At 42.8% G+C, this 21,155-nt stretch overlaps 1 protein-coding gene across 1 annotated transcript in view; it reads left to right on the forward strand.

Annotated features, from left to right (window-relative positions):
* The window catches only part of LRP5 (LDL receptor related protein 5), a 1,224,287-nt gene that overhangs the window by 1,000,205 nt on the left and 202,927 nt on the right, over positions 1-21,155 (forward strand). The window lies entirely within an intron of this gene.

Consider the following 21,155-nt stretch of genomic DNA (forward strand, 5'->3'; position numbering starts at 1 on the left):
AGGGAAAAGAAAAAAAGAATGTAAGGGGAACAAGAAAGTAATGGTCAAGTGGGATAAGGTGATCCTTCCAATAAAGCAAGGTGGTTTAAGCTTACCTGATTTGAATGGATATTTTAGAGCTACACAGTTAAGGCTCCTAACCATAATACAAGCAGAAAGCTGTAATTCAAAGTGGAAAAGGTTGGTGTTGAAACAGGAAATTCAAGAAATGAGGCAGAATGGAATTTGGATGCGTCTCCTTAAGGAGAATATCAGCCATACAGAATATTATATCCATAAAGTAGCAGAAAGTATTCTGAGAATTAAGCCAGCACAGAAACAGAAAAAGGGGATTTGCCATTGGAGTGACTACAAGTTAGGAATACAGAGAACAGATAAGACGGAGCTTAGGATTTACTAGAGAAAATTGACAAAGGAACTAAGGTATTTGAAGCAAATAGCTAGTGAGAGAAAGGTAATTGAATGGGAGGAGGCCAGGAAGACGTTTGGATTGCAGGCTAGAGACTGACTGCCTTCCCTACCAGGTATGGTATAGAGGGTTAAAGACCTGCTCTAGTAGAGTTTTTAAAGATAGAACAGAAGCTGCTATTAATGGATAATTAGGAGGGCATATAAAATATTGCACAATAACTGTAGGAATTAATCAGAGGAGGTTAGAAAAGATTGGAAAGGGATTGGATATCCAGTTTACAAGGCAACAGTGAGAGGACATGTGTGTGGCTCCGAAGTATGCAACAAAGTCTAGAATATTTGGTTTTTTCTTGGAATTGTGTTTGCATAGGTATTTTTATACTCCAAGCAGACTCCAATAAATTTTTCTTCAGGTAGATGGCAAAAGTTGGAGGTGTGATGGGGAAGAAACGGGTAACTGAGAACATATGCTTTGAGAGTGTAATGAGTTGACCGACTTCAAAAATTCTTTATAGAGTACTTCATCAGAAATATTGGATAAGCATATGGGTGTAGCTAAGGAAATTATTATTTTCAGCTGGGACATGGGATCTGAATTGTCTAGGCCTTGTTAAATTTAATTCTGGTGGTTGCCAAAAAAAGCAGTTACTAGGTAATGGAAATTGAAGTCTAAACCCACTGTATTTGAAGTATTGAATATTGTAACCATGGTAAAAGAACTGGGAGTGAGATCTTCAGAAAAGGGTAGGAACAAATTATATAGACATAAATTGAAATTGTGGGAACAATACATGCAGGAATCATCTGGAGGAGGAAAAAGGTGTAAGGGAAGGCAGGAAGTGAGCAATTTATTTAATGGTGGACTGTTGAGAATTATACAAAGAACATATGTGATGTTTAATATATGTAGTTGTGAACATGTTAATAGTTTTTTTATATATAAATGTATGTTTGCCCATGTCTTTAGTGATAATTCAGTAAAGGTGTTGGAAAAAAAAGCAATTGGAGAGTGATATCCCCATAGTTAGATTCAGTGAATACATCAGCACTTTAAATTTGGAATCCAGTGACCCCCCCCCTCCATGATTCAAAGCTGTCCTGTGGGTATCCACCCCAGAATATGCTGAAGAGGCACTTCTATTACCTGAAAAGGTGCTTATGGTGTGTCTGTCCATGTCTGTTCCCCATGGCTGTAGCAAGACCTCTTTCAAGAATTTAGGATATCTTAAAAATAATGGTTGACCCAGTTATTTCTGTACTCTGCAGCCAGACTCAGAGCAGTCCTGTGCATACAGAGTCCCTCTTCTTTGACAAGGAGGGAAGTCTCTCAGGTGATTTGTATAAGAAGAGGAATTGGACTATAGCTTACTTTTTCCCTTTCCTTATGGATTGATGCAGGTAATTAGGTCACACTGGCCTTTGACTGTCTGCCAGAGGGCATGTCATTTGGGGACACTCCCACTATAGTCATGAAAGAGTGTGCAGGTGGAGGTGTGAAGATGCCTCAGACTGCCAGAAGAGATGCTGGGACCTTTTGGATCTATATTCCAAAGTCGCTGGCTATCCTGCAGTTCAGGAAGCTGTCTGAGATGTTTTTCTAAAAGCATATATAAAACCAGATTCCTAACCCTTGCAGTCTCAAGAGACCTGACAGGTCTTGCATGATACAGAAGTCTCCAATTTTTTGTATAAAATTCTACTGTGGATCTAGATGCTGCATCCCTGGAAACTGCCAAATGTAGACTGGCTCCACGGCAGAATAATATTTTCTGCTACAGAGAAAGCAGATTACTAAAATCTTTGGAAAGAAGGAATGTACCTAAGTGATGCTGGTGTATTTTCAGACACACATTCTGAAGTGTAAGCAGCAGATCATCACACAGCCCCAGAATTCCTCACATCTCTGTTGAAACTGTCTTCCCAACCCCCCCCCCTGTTCTTTGTTGTAGTTTAAATTTGGTGGCTTTTGCAGTGCCCGCCCCACTGTAGGTTTTATCTAGGACACTCCCCCAGTCCCATATCTTTACCGCATTCTACCTAATAAACCCTTTATGCACTTGCTTTTAGTCCTTTTTAATTTAATTACATTTTTTCAAACTGTGTGTGGACTAATATTGCCACATACTCAAGTGTGCCAGCTTGCACTGCATGTGAATTGTTTTTACTACTGTTTTTGCTACTTTTCTGAAAAAAAAAATTGTAAGCCTGTTTCCTACCTTTCCTGTAATTAGTGTTCCAGATACAGATTTGCTGTATTCAGGATTGTTTGTAAGCTTCTGAGCCCCCCAAGCCTTTCTGTGTTGGAGGGAAGCCTTCTAGCTTATCAGTGGGAGTGGTAAGCATTAGGTAACCTGTCTACCACATAAGGAGTGGTTCTGGCCCAGAATTTGTAGTTATTGGCCATTGGGCGGTCTTCCATCTCTCTCAACTTTCTGATTTGAAGGCCTGCATTTGCACTTGTTTCTGTCCTGTAACTCCTGGGCCCATCTCATTTGCTCAATCAAAAAAAAAAATGTATCTGCTTTTACTGTATTTGTGTTTCTTCCTGCTTTATTTTGCTTTTGAGTCATATTAAAAGGTACTCCGTTGTATTTATTACTGCTTGGTGTAACTCATTCTAAGCCTTTTAGTTTAAGCACTTGGGCTTCAGACCAGTTGTTTTACATTAAGAAGGTTTGTGGTCTGCACTGTAGTGGCAGAACAGGTAGCTTACATCCTTCTAAGTTGGGAACTGCTGATTGAGGGCTCAGTGTCTGTTATTCTAAAAGTGTATTAATTCTGGTTTAAGCACTTGGGCTTCAGGCCAGTTATTTTACATTAAGAGGGTTCGTGGTCTGCACTCTTGTGGGAGGAGAGGCTGGACTCTGCCCTTCTGAGCTGGAAATTTCTGGTTAAAGGCTTATAGTGCCTGCATATTTGAACTGCTTCTTACTGAAATTGGTACACCTTGTTTGCTGTAGCATAACCTAGATCCAGGCCTGCTGCATTTAGCTTTGTTTGTATAACTTGAGCACTAATCCAGGCATTCTTTAAAGTATTCAATTGTATTTATTACTGCTTGGTAGTAACTTGATTAAAGTGTAGCTATCATTTCTAAGTCTTTTGGATTAAGCACTTGGGCTTCAGACCAGTTGTTTTACATTAGGAAGGTTTGTGGCTTGCAGTGTGGTGGCAGGACAGGTAGCTTACATCCTTCTAAGTTGGGAACTGCTGATTGAGGGCTCAGTGTCTGTTAATCTAAAAGTGTATTAGTTCTAGTTTAAGCACTTGGGCTTCAGGCCAGTTATTGTACATTAAGAAAGTTCGTGGTCTGCACTCTTGTGGGAGGAGAGGCTGGACTCTGCTATTCTGAGCTGGGAATTTCTGGTTAAAGGCTTATAGTGCCTGCATATTTAAACTGTTTCTTACTGAAATTGGTACACCTTATTTGCTGTAGCATAGACTAGATCCAGGCCTGCTGAATCTAGCTTTGTTTGTATGCTTGTTGTTTGTTAGCTTATTTCCCTGAAACGCTAATTCCACCTAAAATGCGGCTTTTCAGCGCATCTGTGGATCCCTAGTGATATCTGCATTGCTTACTGTACTTATTTCCTTGTTTCACTTGAAAGAAAGTTATTGTTTGTCGTTTTTGCATTTGTTACCTGTAACACATTGCATTTAAGTTACCTGGCACTTGCTCACTAAAGCAATTATATGTCAGCACTAAAAAATTAAAGCACTACACCCTCACAAACTCCCCTTGAGTACCTTGTTCCCCATTGGCCCTTTTTTTCAATTATAAAGGAATTCCCAATACTATTCTAGCATGTCCAAAGGTCAGTTGTCAATCTCCTCTCTGGTCCAGCTGGTGAATCTGGGAATCTTGAGGCAATGTTACAACTCCCTCATGTACACAAACAACCCTCTCCTCCTCCCAACAAATTCCAACACATGTGAGAGATGCAACCATATAGCCAAACTGGAGGCTAAGCTCTCTCAACTCAGTAGTGGCATAACCAGTCAGGAGGAGAAGGAAACCACATTCACTACAATTCCAGTCTCACTTAGACCTACAACGACAGCAAACCAAACACATAAACACACAAAAACATACTCGGAGGCTCTAAATAAAAATCTGCCTAAGCAGCAGAGACCTCCAAAGCAGACACCCAAGCAACCACTACCCAAAAACAAAACACGTGCAACACACAGCTCACATAGCCAGTGTGCTGAACAATCACAGCCCTTAAGGCTAAACAACACACCTGATACACTTGTAATAGGTGACTCTATCATCAGGCACGCTGACGTCCCGATCACCAGGCTGAACAAGAAGGTCACGGTGAGCTGCCTGTCTGGCGCTAGGATCCGCCACATAACACAAGCACTCAGGTCACTCCAAGGCAAGTACAAATATGACTCCGTCATTGTCCATGCTGGTGTGAATGACCTGAGACGTTCCTCCCTGGACTACATGAAAAGAGACATAGAGGAGCTCTCTGAGCATGTAGCCCAGGCCGGTATGACCCTGACCTTGAGTAGCATCTTATCCTCACCATGAATGATGCCACAATATGAAGACAAGATGATCAATTTCAACAATTGGCATAAGTATTGGTGTCATTCAAAGGGGATCCAATGCCTGTCAGCCTGGGATGACATGCTCGACAAGCCACGATGCTTCGCTAGGGACGGCTTGCACCTGTCACCCCTGGGCTTTCGGATATTGGCAAAGGCTCTTGCTACCCCCATAGTGCCTTTTTTAAGCAAGGCTCAAAAGATAAACCCACCTCCATAGGTATCACAAGGGATAAGAAACTAAGAGGAATGCTACTCAACGCCAGAAGTCTAAACCTCAAGATGCACGCACTCGAAACTCTTCTTAGCATGGAGAACATCGATATCTGTGCAGTAATAGAAACCTGGTTCAAGGCTCCCGAGAGCACCCCAGCACTACCAGGTTATACCTCATACCATGCTTTTCGGCCCCAAAACTTGGACTGAACCACAAAAGGAGGGGGAGTATCAATATTGGTCAAAGATACCCACTTCTCCAGGTTGGTGGCACAGCACGAAGCATCAGAGACTATCCATGTGCAACTAACAGTGGGTAAAACTGCCTTCCAGTTTATAGCCTGCTACAGACTACCCTCCCAAACCCAGGAACCCCACTCGGCCTTCCTGAGAACACTGGAAAATATGAAGGTCTCTCCAAACACCATTATATTGGGCGACTTTAACTACCCAAACATAGACTGGGAGCATTACTCTAGCTCCAACACCCTAGCCCAAAGGTTCCTAGAATTTATAAACTCAAATGCTATGGAACAACTTACCACTCCCACAAGAGGAGAAAACATGCTGGACCTGATCATCACCAACATGGGGACTCCATGCTCCAGACCAGAAGTGTATCCCTCACTGGTAAGATCAGACCATAAACTAATCTCACTGGATATTCACATCCCGACCTCACCCCCTGCCCAGAAAACCACAGTGAAAAACTTCTCTAAAGCAAATTTCACACTCCTCAAAACCGAGGTGGAATCCTTCAAAGCCCCCGGGCCTGTGGAAAATACGGCCCAGACCGCAGAATCCTTTATAAACATATTCTATGAACACCTTCAGGAATGCATGGATCATGCAATCCCAAATAAAACCAAGACCCAATCCTCCAAAGGCAGACGTCCTGTCTGGTGGACCCCAGCCATAAACAAACTATACAATAGAAGGAGGAAGCTACTACATGATAGAGCAAAATCCCAAAAAGGGAAGGCATCTCTGATCAGTATCATCAAAAAACTACGGGCACTCATAAAATCGTCTAAGGCCAGCTTCGAGAGAAAAATTGCACAGGACACTAAGGATAATCACAAGGCTTTCTTTAGTTATGTTAGGAACCTGGGTGGGAATTCCCAAATATGCACAGAATTAGTCCAAAATGACAAAAAATGCACCGAACCCACAGACATTGCCAACATCCTAGCTGACAGGTTTGGTGCAAACTTCTCCCCCCCACCCCACCAAAAGGGCAAATATCTATCCCAGCAGAGTGCTGCCCCCCTGACATCTCAGATGCTCAGGTAAGAGCCGCCCTCTCCAAAGCAAAAAACATAGCATCAGTGGGACCAGACGGTGTCCCGGTCTGCGTCCTACATGAACTCCAAGAAGAGCTAAACCCAAACATAAAACTACTGTTCAATCTCAGCCTTACTACAGGATATGTACCCAAAGAGTGGCGTACAGCAACAGTGGTCCCTCTCTACAAAGGTGGTTCCTCAGCGGATCCTGGAAACTATCGCCCCATAAGCCTGACTAGCTTGGTCTGCAAAGCTATGGAAAGGATCATCATGGACCTCATAAATAAAGATATTGGGGACCTACAGACACTGGATCCTACCCAGTTCGGCTTTGTTAAGGGAAGATCCTGCCTCTTAAACCTGGTCGATTTCTTTGAAACAGTCACCAAGGCCATTGACGAAGGAAAGGTGGTCCACACAGCCTACCTGGACCTCGCAAAAGCCTTTGATACAATACCCCACTCGGGCATTATAGATAAGCTCACCAGCTTAAATATAAACCCCTATGTCATTAGATGGGTTGCAAACTGGCTCAAGGACAGAACCCATATGGTTAGAATTGCTGGAGCCATGTCAGACTCCAAACCAGTTACAAGTGGCGTCCCACAAGGCTCAGTCCTGGGACCTCTCTTGTTCGGTATATACTTCTCGGAGGTACAGGCCAACACAGAAGGACTGTGGCTGACCAAGTTCGCAGATGACTGCAAATTGAGCGCCATAATCGACTCTCCAGCCGACACAAGCATCCTCCAAATGGGCCTCATAGAAACAGACAACTGGTGCCAGAGCCATGGCCTCAAGCTAAATGCCAAAAAGTGTATAGTCATCCCCTTTGGCAAAAACAAAGTGCCCACAAATTACCACATAGGTGGTAATCCATTAAGTACAGAAGAAGTAATTAGGGACCTGGGGACCCAATTTGATAGCAATCTCTCATTTGGCAATCACGTGGCCAAAGTGGTTAGAAAAACATTTTATATAGCCCACCTAATCATGAAGGGATTCACATCTAGATCAGGGGTGACACCCCACCTCTGGGCCTCTTTACTCATCCATCATCAGGCCCATAATTGAGTACCATGCCCATTTTGGGATGTACCTTACCCAGACACCTGCAGCAACTGGAAAGACCCCATAAGTACCTCACCAAGAGGATCAAAGGGCTCAAACAGATGCCATATGCTGCCCGGTTAAAGAAACTCCAGCTCTTCTCAGTGGCATACCGCCTGCTCAGAGGCGATCTGTGCCTGACGTATAAAGCCATGTCCAACCCGGAATTAATGGACATGCTGCACCTCAGAAAATCAAGTCCCATCGAGCTACGCGCTCGAGAGACTTGAACCTCAGCACTGAAATAAATAGGACATGCTGGAGGGACAGATTCATAACCCAGAGGCTCCCTTCACTCGAATAAAATCCCAGTCCAGGTTAGGCAGAGTCCCTCATTGACTCTCTTCAAGAGGAATCTTGATGAGTGGATGGGAGATCGTAGGTTTACCCAAGGTATCACTTCTGTGTCACTGTTAGACAGAGGCACAGTATACTAACCTCGAAAAAGGGCATAGCAAAATTAATTTAAAATGGGTGGCTAAAGCCAAACACTCTGGCTAGGCTTATAAGTGCCCTAGGGCAGATAGCCTAGTATGAACCTATGAACCTATAATAGTTATGGGGGAGTTGTGTATGGTAGGTATGCCAGGCCAAACAGACTACTTTTCAGGTGGAAAAACATGCATAAAATATGGGTATGATGCTGCTGTAGCTAGGGCTGTTGCTATGGGGGCTAGTCATATAAAGAGACATTCTTTTTCTTTTTAAACATTTTTATTAAATCACATTTTAAACTGACACAAGTAATAAGTACACATACATTAGCTGAAAACAAAATAAGTAATAGTAACACTTGTTCATTATTTTCATGTGGTATACATATATTTTAACAGTTGTAATCCACTCAAACATTCCATAAACCACTCAGTGCCTGCCTTCTGCTAAACCTCACTCTTTTTTCCTGAATATTATTCCGTGTGTATTCTCCCACAAAATCTATTTGCTTCTGTTAAATTTACTCCTTTCCCTTTCTAAAGATTCTCACCTTCAGTACTTTTATCTCCTTTGTAATATTCAGTACTTCAGTTCAGATTGTACTTATTTGTTTGATTTATGCATTCATTCCTTCTTAACAGAGTTAGTCCCACTAGGCTAGTATCGTCTTTTTCAGGGGGATGCACAAGGTGGTATTCCTACTGACTAGGGGAAGTTTGACCAGGACACTGGGGGGGGGGTTCCCCTACTCTTTTTGGTAAGTGCCATGGGATCTTTGAAGTCCATTTTAGCTACCACCAACTCAAGCAGATATGAGACCTTGGTTTAACATTGCATCCAAAGAGCAGCACACTTAAGAGCTGAGCCCTGGTGCATATGCACTTCCACTGGGAACCCCTCTGTAAGACCAAACACTATTTGTACTTGAATCATTGGGTCCTTGTACATAGCCTGCACTAATTCTATGAATGTTTCTGTGACTTCAAACCACCGCAGTACTGCCCAACTCATCTTTCTTCAGAACTTGTCATATGCTTTCTCCAAGTCTAAGAATGGCTAGTTGGACTCTTTCCTCATCTGTAGCTTCTTCTCAAATGTCTGTCTCACTACACGTCAGTTGTGCTGCATCCTGCCAAAATGCTAATCTCCCATCTTACTTTCTATTACTCTATGTATCCTTTTTATTAGTCACCCTCTCCAGAATTTTCATGCACTGTAACAGGAGTTTGATGCCTCTGTACTGCCTTGCCCACAGTTGTGGATGTCCCATTCGTTCTTGCACACTGGCAACATGTATGCTTGTTCTCCAGTCATCTGAGATACTCCTTTCTTTCCACACTGCAGTGAGTACCCTCCGGAGCCATTCTCCCTAATATCTCCCCCAGCATCTTTATCATATCTGCTTTGACCTCATCTAAGCCTCTTGCTCTCCCTGACTTCATTTTCCTTGTGACACCCCACATCTGGGCCAGTAATCAAGAAGTAGCAGTCCTCAACACTGGCATCTGTGGAGAATATTAACTGAAATGATAACAGGTACATGCACAGTATCTCCAGATGCAGCTCTCTGCATCAAGCACAATTTTCCTTAAGAGCACACAGGGAACACAGTCCGTCCTGGGACTAGTTCCTCTCTCTTTCTCCACATCCCCAATAAAACTCCCCACTGGCACAACTATAGAGTTGAGTCCTTAGCTAGGGTTCCAAGCCAAGTCCTCCAACACTGCCTCTGTCAAACCACTCCTTTGTGTCCCTGCCCAAGTAGCTGACACACACTCTGAGATTTGTTTTGCGCATGTGCGCAGACACATACCCACACCTGGGAAAGGATGGCACAGGTCTACTAGCTATGACCCCTTTTGCCCAAACTATAAGGTAGTTATCACTACCACCATAAACCCTCAACAGCTACTTTAAGGACCTTAAAGGGTTTCCAGTTTTACTGTGTAATATTAATACTAATACAAATGGTGGTTTGACCAAGAACAAGGCTATCAGGAGTGGTCCACACAGTGTCACCAAATAAATATGCAAATACTCCCAAAACTTAAATATCTTTACAAAGATCAGCCACAGTGAAAGGTTTAAATATATTTAATAGTAAATAATAAAAGAACAAGAAAATACTAAATATTTGTTCACATCAGAGTTCAAAATCACAGAAAATATTTAAAATAACATTGAAGGACGGACTCGGACAAATAAAGAAAAACAATATCTAAACTAAGCTTCACTATATTCCTGACTGAATCTAAGAGACTTATACTATTCCCTAATAATTTACTTGGGCAAAGCAAGATGAAATACATGAGCAGTCTCTCTAGTCATGCCCCAACAGAATACTCTGTCTCAGTAAGAGACTTGTCAAAAATAATGTCTAAAATATTATTTCTGGGATAGCTTGCAGAATGACATCACTTCTGGTCATTTGAATTCTAGTTCCCATGCAAACCCACATGGCTGAAGCGGACGGGATTTAGCACCTGCCTGTAAAACTGCACACACAAGGGCTTTTGCTCAGATCTGTGGCAGGTGCTGGAAGTCATAAAGCAATTTCATACCTCCATGCTTCCAGAGTAGTAATTAGTTCACCCCAAAGACAATACAGAAAGCTTACTAGTACAGACTTTTGTGTCTCTGGCTGGTTTATGGCCTAGCCCTTAAAGCAATTTAATTTCAGATATATTTTAAAGTTTGTTGGACTGAAGTTAACCTCCTGTCTTCCATTTTCTTGTGTTAAAACATATACTTTTAAACAGTTCCAGTAGTGCATGTACATTTCTGTTCTCTCCAGTAGGGCACACTGTTGATGTATTTGTAAAGTGTTTGTGTTTAAAATGTATTTTCAACTCAAACATCTGTACAAATCAGTTTGATAAACACATGACATACAGTTCTAATACATTTGTAACACAAGCATCAGTTTGATATTCACAAATGACACATGATTATTTACCGCATTGCAGCTAGCTGTGCTTGGCAGTACCTCCTGTCATCACATTCCTTAGTGCTGATGTTCTTCGTGTTTCACTGTTGCAGTCATCACATTTGGGTTATCTGCCTGCAGGTAGCCCTCAACCGGCCTGAATACCAGAGTCTTCGGAAATCTGCGTCAGATGCTGTCGCTTCTTTCTTGACGGCAGGTTGTCAGGGGTATAAAACATGCAGCCGATGCCATTACATCAGTCTTTCTTGCTGTGCAGTGCCCCAAGCAGAAGCAGTTCGCAAGTGCCGGTCAGACGACTTCTGAAATTTTCGTTTTCGTGTTTCAGACCCGAAGTCTTCAAAAAAGCTAAGTACCCCATTGGGGATCCTTTTTCTTGCTCTAACCGAAGTCAGTAAAAGTGAACAATTGTCTTACCTGTGGAAAGCAAATACCTCACAGAGATTTTCATTCTTACTGCATCCCCTGTTTAGACTCAGACCATTCCGTCCCTCGTTGTCAGTTTTGTGCCTTGTTCAACGCATGAACTATTCATCATTGGGCTATTTTTGAGGTTAATTACTTTCGTACTCTTTCTCTGTTCTACGAAATGGCTTCATTAAGCCGATCTTCCAAAAAAATGTAAGGATAAAGTCAGAGACAGACCTCATCGGTCCAAAACTGCCGACGACGCTTCCATTAAGCTGGTCGCCAGTCTGCCTGTACTCAGTGAGGCGCTCTCACAGCCTCTACTGAGACCCATTCGGAGTCTGGTATGTAGCGAGATGCTTCTTCGACTGTGGAACCTGCGGATGTCTCTACCTTGGATGGGTCCGGAGCCGCTGTGTAAGCACCGGCTTCTGAGGGTATATTCAGGTCTACATTCATATTAAACCAACACCATCATTTTCTTCCAGGCCAAAAACTCGCACTACACCTAGAAAACAGGCAACCAAACTGCAGGCTCAGGCCTATATGCCGAAAAAACAAATGCTTAGAATGGCTGAAGACCTTATTACCTTAATTAGGGGAAGCCAGCCTTCCCCCTCTAATAGACATAGAACTGATTTTCTTTCTGAGTCTTCTGATCAGGAATCAGATTTTTCTTCTCAGTCTGATTACCAGGATTTGCCCTTATCTACTTATGAGGATTCTGATGCAGAGGATTCCATTACCTCTGCTTCCCCTCCAGAAGATTTTTCTTTCGGTGAAACCTTGCATATTCTTAGGGAGCATTTCCGCTGGGAAAGCCAGGATTACTCTGAGTCTAAAAAGAGACTTAGGGAATTCTTACTCCTACCTCAACACAGGCCTTTAGCTATCCCTTCTGTTCTGGATGTTGTAGATGATGCTTTCTTGGAATCTAGCCTTACCCCAGACACTTTACCTCCCGCTCCCAGAAAACCTGACAGGTACTACAGAGTACCTGACTCTCACAAGTTCCTCTTCAAGAATCCTTCTGCAGATCCAGAGACCATTTCCCAAAGACCAAAAGGCATTAAGGCTATTGCCCTAGAGCCTTGGACAGATGGGGTAAGAAGGTATACACTTCTGCTACTTTGGCCATTAGGGCTTTTAATTGCCAGTTTCATATGTTAAAGTATCAGCAGCATAATATGGGACTACTTGGAAAATGTTGATTCGTGACTTTGCTGAACACAAGGAATTGCAAGATTTAATGCATTCTGCGCAACAAGTTGGTAAACATACTTTGCAATGTGGTTCTGATGCTTTAGAAGCATCTTGCAGGGCTGCTGTCACTGGGTCTGTACTTAGAAGGCATGTTTGGTTTAAGGAACAAAACTTGCCAGATCATGTTAAAGCTAAATTACTGGATGCTTCCTTAAACCAAGACTGCCTTTTTGGCAACAGAGCAGAAGAGGTCCTCAAAAGGATGGAGGAAAAAGCTAAATCTATGCAAACTGTTAAAGTTTTCCTACAAGTACACCCTCCCACATTCAATAGGCATTGGCCTTCAAAGAACTGTTTTTTTCCAGTCCCTTCCAGGCCTTCTCAGTCCCATACCCAGGAACAGCAGACCACCTAGGCTAGTCTCAGACTACGCACAGATCTGAGCAGTGGGTGGCTCCCACTTCCAAAGCAGGGAGTAGTAAACCACCCCCTATGGAAAAATGGCACAATAACTCAATCTTAATCCTTCCAAGCCCTGCTCCACTACCTGCTCCCTTAGGAGGAAAGCTCACCCTGCATGCAAAAAACTGGAAACTCATTACCCAGGACAAATGGGTTTTAACATAGTTTTCCAAGGATACAGATTCCACTTCCACACACTACCAACCCCAAATATTGGCCAGACCTACCAACAAATCAGTGGGTGGAGGCACAACACAGGTTCTCTCTCTTCTCAGTATCAGGGCTATTCAACCTGTCCCAGCAGAACAAAGAGGACAAGGTTTTTATTCAAGACTTTTTCTGGTACCCAGAAAAGACAACTCCTGGCATCCTATCCTGGACCTCTCTATTCTCAACACCTTTCTGGTGGTACCAAAATTCTAAATGCTAACTCTTCAACAGCTTCTTCCAATGCTAGCCAAGGATGTCTGGCTGACATCCTTAGACTTAAAGGAAGAGGATCCTGCAGACAATACCTACGTTTCCGGGTGGGCTCTACTTTCAGTTCTCTGTACTTCCCTTTGGCTTATCTACTGCGTCCAGGGTGTTCACAGAGTGTCTAGCTCCAGCCATTGCATTTTGCAGGCAGAGAAATATTCAGATTTACCCATACTTGGACGATTGTCTGATTCAGGTAGAAAGCCAGGACTTGCTATTACAACACCTGGCATTCGTAAAGAAACTTCTAACCTCACTGGTGTACACCATCAATGAAAATAAGTCTCACCTAGTACCCTGCCAACAGATTGTATTCCTGGGAGCAAGCTTGAACACAACTTCCCAGATGGCATTCCTCACTCTGGAGAAACAAGGGTTATTTGACAACCTACTTCAAGCTATTGGCCACAAAACCCCAGCTATCTGCAAGGAAAATACTGCAAGCTCTGGGGTTTATGTCCTGTTGCATTCTACTAATTCCATATGCAAGACTGCATATGAGGTAACTCCAATGGTATCTAAAAAGCCTATGTTGTCAACATTCTCAGGACCTGGAAACAATAATTTCTATCATTCCTTGTATAAAGACAGAGTTCCTCTGGTGGGCAGAGGCCTGCTACCACAGAAAGGGACTCCTTTTCACTCTACCCCCTGCCACCCAAACACTAACAACAGGCGCATCAGACTATGCATGCAGGGCTCACATGGCAGGGCAGTGCATTCAGGGCAAATGGAACCTGAGACAGATGCACCTGCATATCAATCAAAAGGAAATGTTAGCTGCACAGAATGCTCTGACCGCCATCAAAGACCGTATTCTTCCAGGACAACTATTGGTAAAGGCAGGCAACAACACATTTGTGGTACATAAACAAGCAGTTGGGAACCCACTCATACCCCCTCTGCAGACTAGCCATGGCTCTGTGAGAGACAGCCTTGAGCTACCAAGTACACCTACAAGCACAATTCCTGCCAGACAAACTAAATTCACTGGCAGACGACTTGAGCAGAAATCTCCTGGACCCACATGAATGGAAACTAGAACCCAAAATATTTAACCTCTTGAACAAATGGGGGGGACTCCAGAGGTAGACCTGTTTGCCTCTCCTCAGAACTACCAATTGAACATACTTTGCACAAGAACTCCCCACAGTCAAGATTGGAAAGTGGATGCCCTGTTCTTTACCTGGGAAAGCCTCTCAGTTTATGCTTTTCACCCTCTGCCTCTCCTCTTGAAAGTTCTACTAAAGATTAAACAGGACAAGCCAAGGACAATTCTGATTGCACCAGACTGGCCACACCAGCAGTGGTACCCCCTCTTGCGCAGTATAACACTGCTACAACCATGACAGCTGCCTCAGACCCCTTCCCTGCTGTCCCAGCAGGCGGCCCAGATTCTGCATCCTCAGCTTCAAACCCTGAACCTTGCTAATTCCTTGAGCTCTCCTCTAGCATCCCTCAGTAAGCAGGTACTGGATGTCATTCTGGAGGCTAGGAGGCCTAGTACTAGAAAATCCTATGCTGAAAAATGGAAAAGATACTGTTCCTGGAGCCAGGCTCAGGGGATGGGCACAATAGTGCCCAGCTTACCTCATATTCTACAGTATTTAACAGAAATGCTCCACAAGGGCCTATCTTTCTCGTCAATAAAAATTCATGCCTCTGCCATTTCAGCACATTATAATACTGAGCCACCCCTCTTCTCTCACCCCTTGCTAAAGCAATTCCTTAGAGGGACCAAAAATGTAAGACCCCCCCCCAGGAGAGCTCCCACTCCAGCCTAGGACCTTAACTTTGTATTGGAAAAAGCTCACTCTTCCTCCCCCCCCTCCCCTTTGAGCCAGCTGCTACAGCAGAGTTGAAATTCCTTTCTTGGAAAACAGCCCTCCTTCTAGCCATCACTTCAGCAAGAAGAGTGTCTGAATTACAGACCCTCATGGCAGTGGAACCCTTCATTATCTTCCATGTGGACAGGGTTTCCCTCAGGACTAATCCTTCCTTTATGCCCAAGGTGGCGTCTTCTGTGGCCCTAAATCAGTCCATTCATTTGCCTACTTTTTTCCCTAATCCACAAAACAAAGGGGAATGGATACTGCACTCTCTGGATGTGCACAGACAACTTAGATTCTATTTGGACAGGACTAAGCCTATCAGAAAATCTGAACAGTTGCTAGTTAGCTTTGCTGCAGGGGCAGAGGGGAAGGGCATTTCAAAGCAAACCATTTCCAAATAGCCCATCGCATTCATTTCTGCTACAAGCACCATGGCAAACCTACCCCACAGGGGATAAGATCACATTCCACCAGGGCTGCATCTACCTCTGCGGCATTTCTCAGAGGAGTTCCTACCAGGGACATCCTAGAAGCTGCTTACCTGTACATACCTTCAAGCATTACCACTTGCCTATCTTTTCTAAATCCAGAGCTGAATTTTCCACTGCAGTCTTGCATGGATTAATAGCTGGCCCTAATGCTCTTTAACTTCCTCCTCCCTTCCTTAGCTTTGGGAATCTACCCAAATGTCATGACTGCAACAGTGAAACACGAAGAACATAGTACAGTTGTGTACACTTAATAAATTTAGATGTTTGAGTGTATTCACTGTTGCAGTCCTGGTTACCCTCCCTCCAGCCCCCTGACTTCTCTTGGCTCTACTCTCCTTCTTGTTGGTATATTTATTTTTTCTTGTGTATTTGCTTTTTGATGGCGGTTTACCATACCATTTAATTGCTTCGTATTGTGGGGGCACCTGACATCTGGGGCATGAAAAACTGATGTAATGGTGTCAGCTGCATGTTTTTATCCCCTGATGACCTGACATCAAGGAATAAACGACGGCATAAGACGCAGAAATCTGAAGACTCTATTATTCAGGCCGGCTGAGGGCTACCTGCAGGCAGATAACCCAAATGTGATGACTGCAACAGTGAATACACACTCTAACATCTACATTTATGGTAAGTGTACACAACTGTGCTTTCTTACTACTTCTAGTGCAGACTGCTCTTCTTCACTCATAGTAGGCTGTGTCTGGGGCAGTACAGCTTCTGTGGGGGGTTTTCAGTCAGAAGTTACTGGAAATACTCTCTCCATCTTCCTTTCATGACTTGTGGACTGATGAGTATGTAGTTGCTGACATCCCTTATGTTAGGTGTCTGATTATCTTTCTGTCTTTGCCTTGCAATTTGATATAGTTTCTTTGTGCCACCTACTGAGTCACTTTCCAAAAGCTGGTAGATTGCTTCCAATGCCTTGTTCTTTGCTATTCCAAACTAGCATTCCTTCCTAGCCTGGTCGGTCTTTTCTATATCCCACTTTTTCCTACAATCCTTTCTTTTGATGACTTCCTTGACCTCTGCATTCCACCACCAGCTTTCCTTATGTACCTTATTTCCATACCTGGTGAGCCACATATCTGTTTTGCAGTCCTCACACATGCTGTTTTGAGGCACTGCAATTTTTATTCATCTCCACCTATTTCCACCTCATCTTGCGGTGCTGGAGCCCTGAGTAATTCCTTGAACTTTTGTACTTTCTCTCCAGTCAACTTTCAGGTCTTCAGCCTGGTCTCTGTTGACTTTAGTGCCTTCTCTAACCACTTCTTGCAGCTGGTTGTGGCAACCAGTGGTTTAAGGTGTGGGCTGACTGTTTCACTTTGGATGAACTTGCAATTATTGATTCTACCCCAGTGTCCTTTCCTTACTACGAGGAAATCTACCTTAGTTGCATGTTGGCTACTCTTGTATGCGATCTTGTGACTGTCTCTTTCTGATCCATGTGTTGGCTGCTATCAAGCCCATTTGCCAAACAGAAGTCTACAATGGCCTCTCCTTGTTTATACCTTTTGCCCCACCCATGTAGACCTAGGCGGTCCTTTATATCCTGTTCCATTTGTCTGGATATATGCAGTCAAGTCACCCATTATTAACACCAATTCATGTTGTCCTGGTTTCTCTAGTAGGTCCTCAAATGCTGTCTGAAGCCACTCTTTTCCTCACTGTCACAGCCCTGCTTTGGGCCATGGGCTGAGATTATGAATATTGCCCTGTCATTATACTGGAATCTGACTGCCACGAGTCTGTCACTAATTCTGATGATATCCTCACTGCCTTCTGAAGCCTCTGTGTCACCGCAGTTCCCACATCACTTCTAGCCTGTCCTTCTCCCGAGTAGTTGACTCTAGATTCCAAGCCAGTTGCTTCACTGCATTTGCCCTTCCATCTTGTCTATTGGATGTCCATTCTCCTCTGTATCATCATGTCATTAACTTCCAAGTTGCATCCTGTCAGTAAACCTATGTTGTGTAGCAATTTTCAGTTCATGTTTGGCAGGTTGATTGGTTTACATGTAGCTTTTGATCAACAGAGCTATCCAAGGTAACCCAGGCTGGGCAGCTAACCACTGGCTAACCAGTAGCTTATTGACCCAGGGTTGCTGGACTTTATGGTGGGCACACACTGGCCAATAAGGGCAAATACACCCCACCCATCATTAGCATGGGTCCCTAGCTTAGGTCAGAGTAGGCCAGGTCCTTAACCCACTTATCACCAGTAAATACCCATGCCCTTTTGACGACATTAGTCAGTATGACAGTCATCTAGAGCTATATTTTACACCATCAAGTGTCTAACTCTGCCATGGAGATCAAGTCTGTGATCCGTGTTCTCCTATCTTAATGTGCACCAGAGTAGATACCCAAAGTGGTTGGTCTGTCCAACTCTTCCCACCTATAAACCACCTTGTAGAGACTGTGCAGCTGCCCATAGTTCCATTCATTGGTGATTTTGAGATGGAAACAGCTCTTGTGCTTAGAAGGTGAAGATCTTAACCATTGTTCCAACTGGTCTTCCCTGAATATTTCCTTTTGTGCCTTTTCTTGGTTTCCACATTCCTCTGCATTTATATAAATTGTCATAAAATTTCCAAAATGTCTCTAATACCTGCTGAGGCAGTCTGATTATTTTTCTTCTTGTAGAGCTCCCTCATAAGATTCCCCAGTCTCCCATTTAAAATGACCCTACTAGCTACTTTTACAGTATAATATTTTATTTATGTCACAAAAGTTTTATACAGATATTAATAAAAGCAAAAAATATTTTACTTAAAAGTTAGTTCACCAGTCTATTCAGAGTCCTAAACATAAATGACAAAGTGGAGTGTATGCTTTATATTTCACCCATTAGTTTAACACAGTCAACATACTTTATCTTTCTCAACCATTTCTATTTGCAAAGCCACAATTCACGTGTCTGTCCCTGTATCTAATCAGATTAATACTTTATAGTCTCCCATTTATTCAGCAGTTTCACAGTGTTTCTGATCATCTCCCAACACCAGTCTGTGGTTCAGATTGAGTGTTCTAATTGGCTCCTGTGCTTTTTTCTTTTGCTCACTCATTTTCCTTTGGACGAATGGAAAAGGTTTCACTGGCCATTTAGCTCTGTGTGTTTTGTTATTGTCAGAAAAATGAGAAGCAGAGGCCTCTTATGTTTGCAGACTTCCTCTTTGTTGGCTGAACTTTATTTCCTCTTTAGCCCATTCAGCAAGCAAAAAGGCACTGCTTCTCCAGGAAAAAAAATGTTCTGAAGATAGCTGGCTCTACAGCATTTTGAATCTCACACCTGCCTTACAACATTCCCCAATTGCTGGGATAAACTTGCTTTTCTTCTGTCTGGTGTGCAGTGAATAATTATTTTCGACACACTGCTGTCACCAATTTTTAACACTTTTACCTTCTGCCACATTTTTGTCAGGAGCTACTTTTTCTGTTGATATGATTGCAACTTTACTAATATAGGTCATGGCCGGATTTAGAGCATGCACACCATGTGCCATAGCATTTAACAGATTCTGCCATGGAATGCTAGTCCAGTTGTTGTGTGCTTTCGTAAATGTAATGCAAGTCTATTCCTTCCCGTTCCTCTGATATAGCAGAAAATCTCAGGTTTTCACTGTACTTTTCAGAAAGGATTCTTTTTGAGTAGCTTCATTCAGCTAGTCTGTCCTTCATTTCAACCTCTGATTTCTGTAGTTTTGTCAACCCGTCTGACTAGCTTCTTATATTCTTTCTAAGCTTTTTTGTCATTTGATTTTCTGTAGAGCTTCTCTTTTTTAAACATCTCTGACTGTATGTAATTTATTTTCTCTCTAAATTAGTGTAGACATTTTCTACCTGGTTGGTTCTGTTACACCTGTTAGACTTTGTTATAATTGCATGTTGGCTCATTAATAGGTACTTAAACAGAGACTTGCTCAGTCAGATGTACCCTGTTATAATCACAGTTGTTAACCATTTGTTAACTGTATAAATTCAATAGAAACAGGCATGTTTTCATGGATGGCCCAGGAGCATCATTTGGTTGAGTGACTTGCAGTAGGCAAATGCTTGCTGTGGGGACTGTACAAGATGAAGCTCACAAACTGCTCACAGTGTTATCCTCTGTAGTAAAGTGTCTGTTTAATAATTGAACATTTTACCATTGAGATTTTTTTTATTTCTGCCTGAAAAGTTGTTACACTGATGCATTACTGTTTGGCTTTACATTCAGGGACAGATGTTAAGAACAGTGGTGTTGTGAAGTCTTTTTGACACATTGTAAGTGCTCATCTCCGTTTTTGGGGGTACCATTAGAAATATGCCACAGTCAATGAAAAGCTCTGTAATGCCCAAAATTTGTATTTTTGTCACTGATTGTAAGCTTCTAGTCCCCAACCATGTAGTGCAGTATTATAAATGTCTACTACATGGTTGTCAGTACTCAGGAGAGCATTTTATATTTTAACTTTGCATTGTGCAATGTTAGTAAATACCGCGGTGGTGCAGCGGTAGCGTTGTTGCCTCACAGCAAGAGGTTCTCCCATTCGATTCTCGGCTGGAATGTGGGGAGTGCCTTCTGTGTGGAGTCTGCATGTCCTCCCCCGCGGTTGGGTGGGCATTCGAAAGACATGCATAAATGGGCATGCCTTCGTTGAAGGTTGAACGTCGAGCTGGCACCTCGGCATTCGTGAAAATCTACTGCCAATCATTAACGGACCGGAGTTCTGCTGTGGTGACCCCTAACTGGGAAAAGCTGAAAGACAAACAAACAAACATTGTGCAATGTTAGTCCTGGAAAGTGGATTTGCATTACTGTATGTACCCCCTATATTCTGATCTCTTAATCCTCTGTTCTGTGGCTGGTACTCCAGAGCTCAGAATGGCAGGTAGATCCCAGGTTCTGCCTTTGAGCCAGTACTGACAATAATATATTAGTCACATGTAGTAGTTTTTTTTACATACATCTTCAGTTTCTCTACCCAAACATCTGTCCTGCAGAATTCATTAGAAGGTCATTACTATATTGCAGTCATACTCCAGAAGTCAATATGACTGAAGTGAGTGTTACATTATTCAAACTTTCCTTTGAGGGCAGTATTAGATATAATTTAAAGAATGTTTTGTAGTGGGTAAAAATGCATTTTTACTTGTTGCACTCACTTTAGCTAAGGAAACATGGCCTTATGTCACGTAGCGAGAGCTGTGGATGAGCAAGATTGAGCGGTGTGCCATAAAAGAAACGCCTGTAGATGAATAACAAATCATTTTATGTTGATACTGTATACTAATATTAAAATGCTGTGCATTTAAAAATGAGTGTAAAAAAAGTA

The sequence above is a fragment of the Protopterus annectens genome, chromosome 3.part0, assembly GCF_019279795.1.
Source record: "Protopterus annectens isolate FY-2018-M chromosome 3.part0, PAN1.0, whole genome shotgun sequence".
Taxonomy (NCBI): domain Eukaryota; kingdom Metazoa; phylum Chordata; order Ceratodontiformes; family Protopteridae; genus Protopterus; species Protopterus annectens.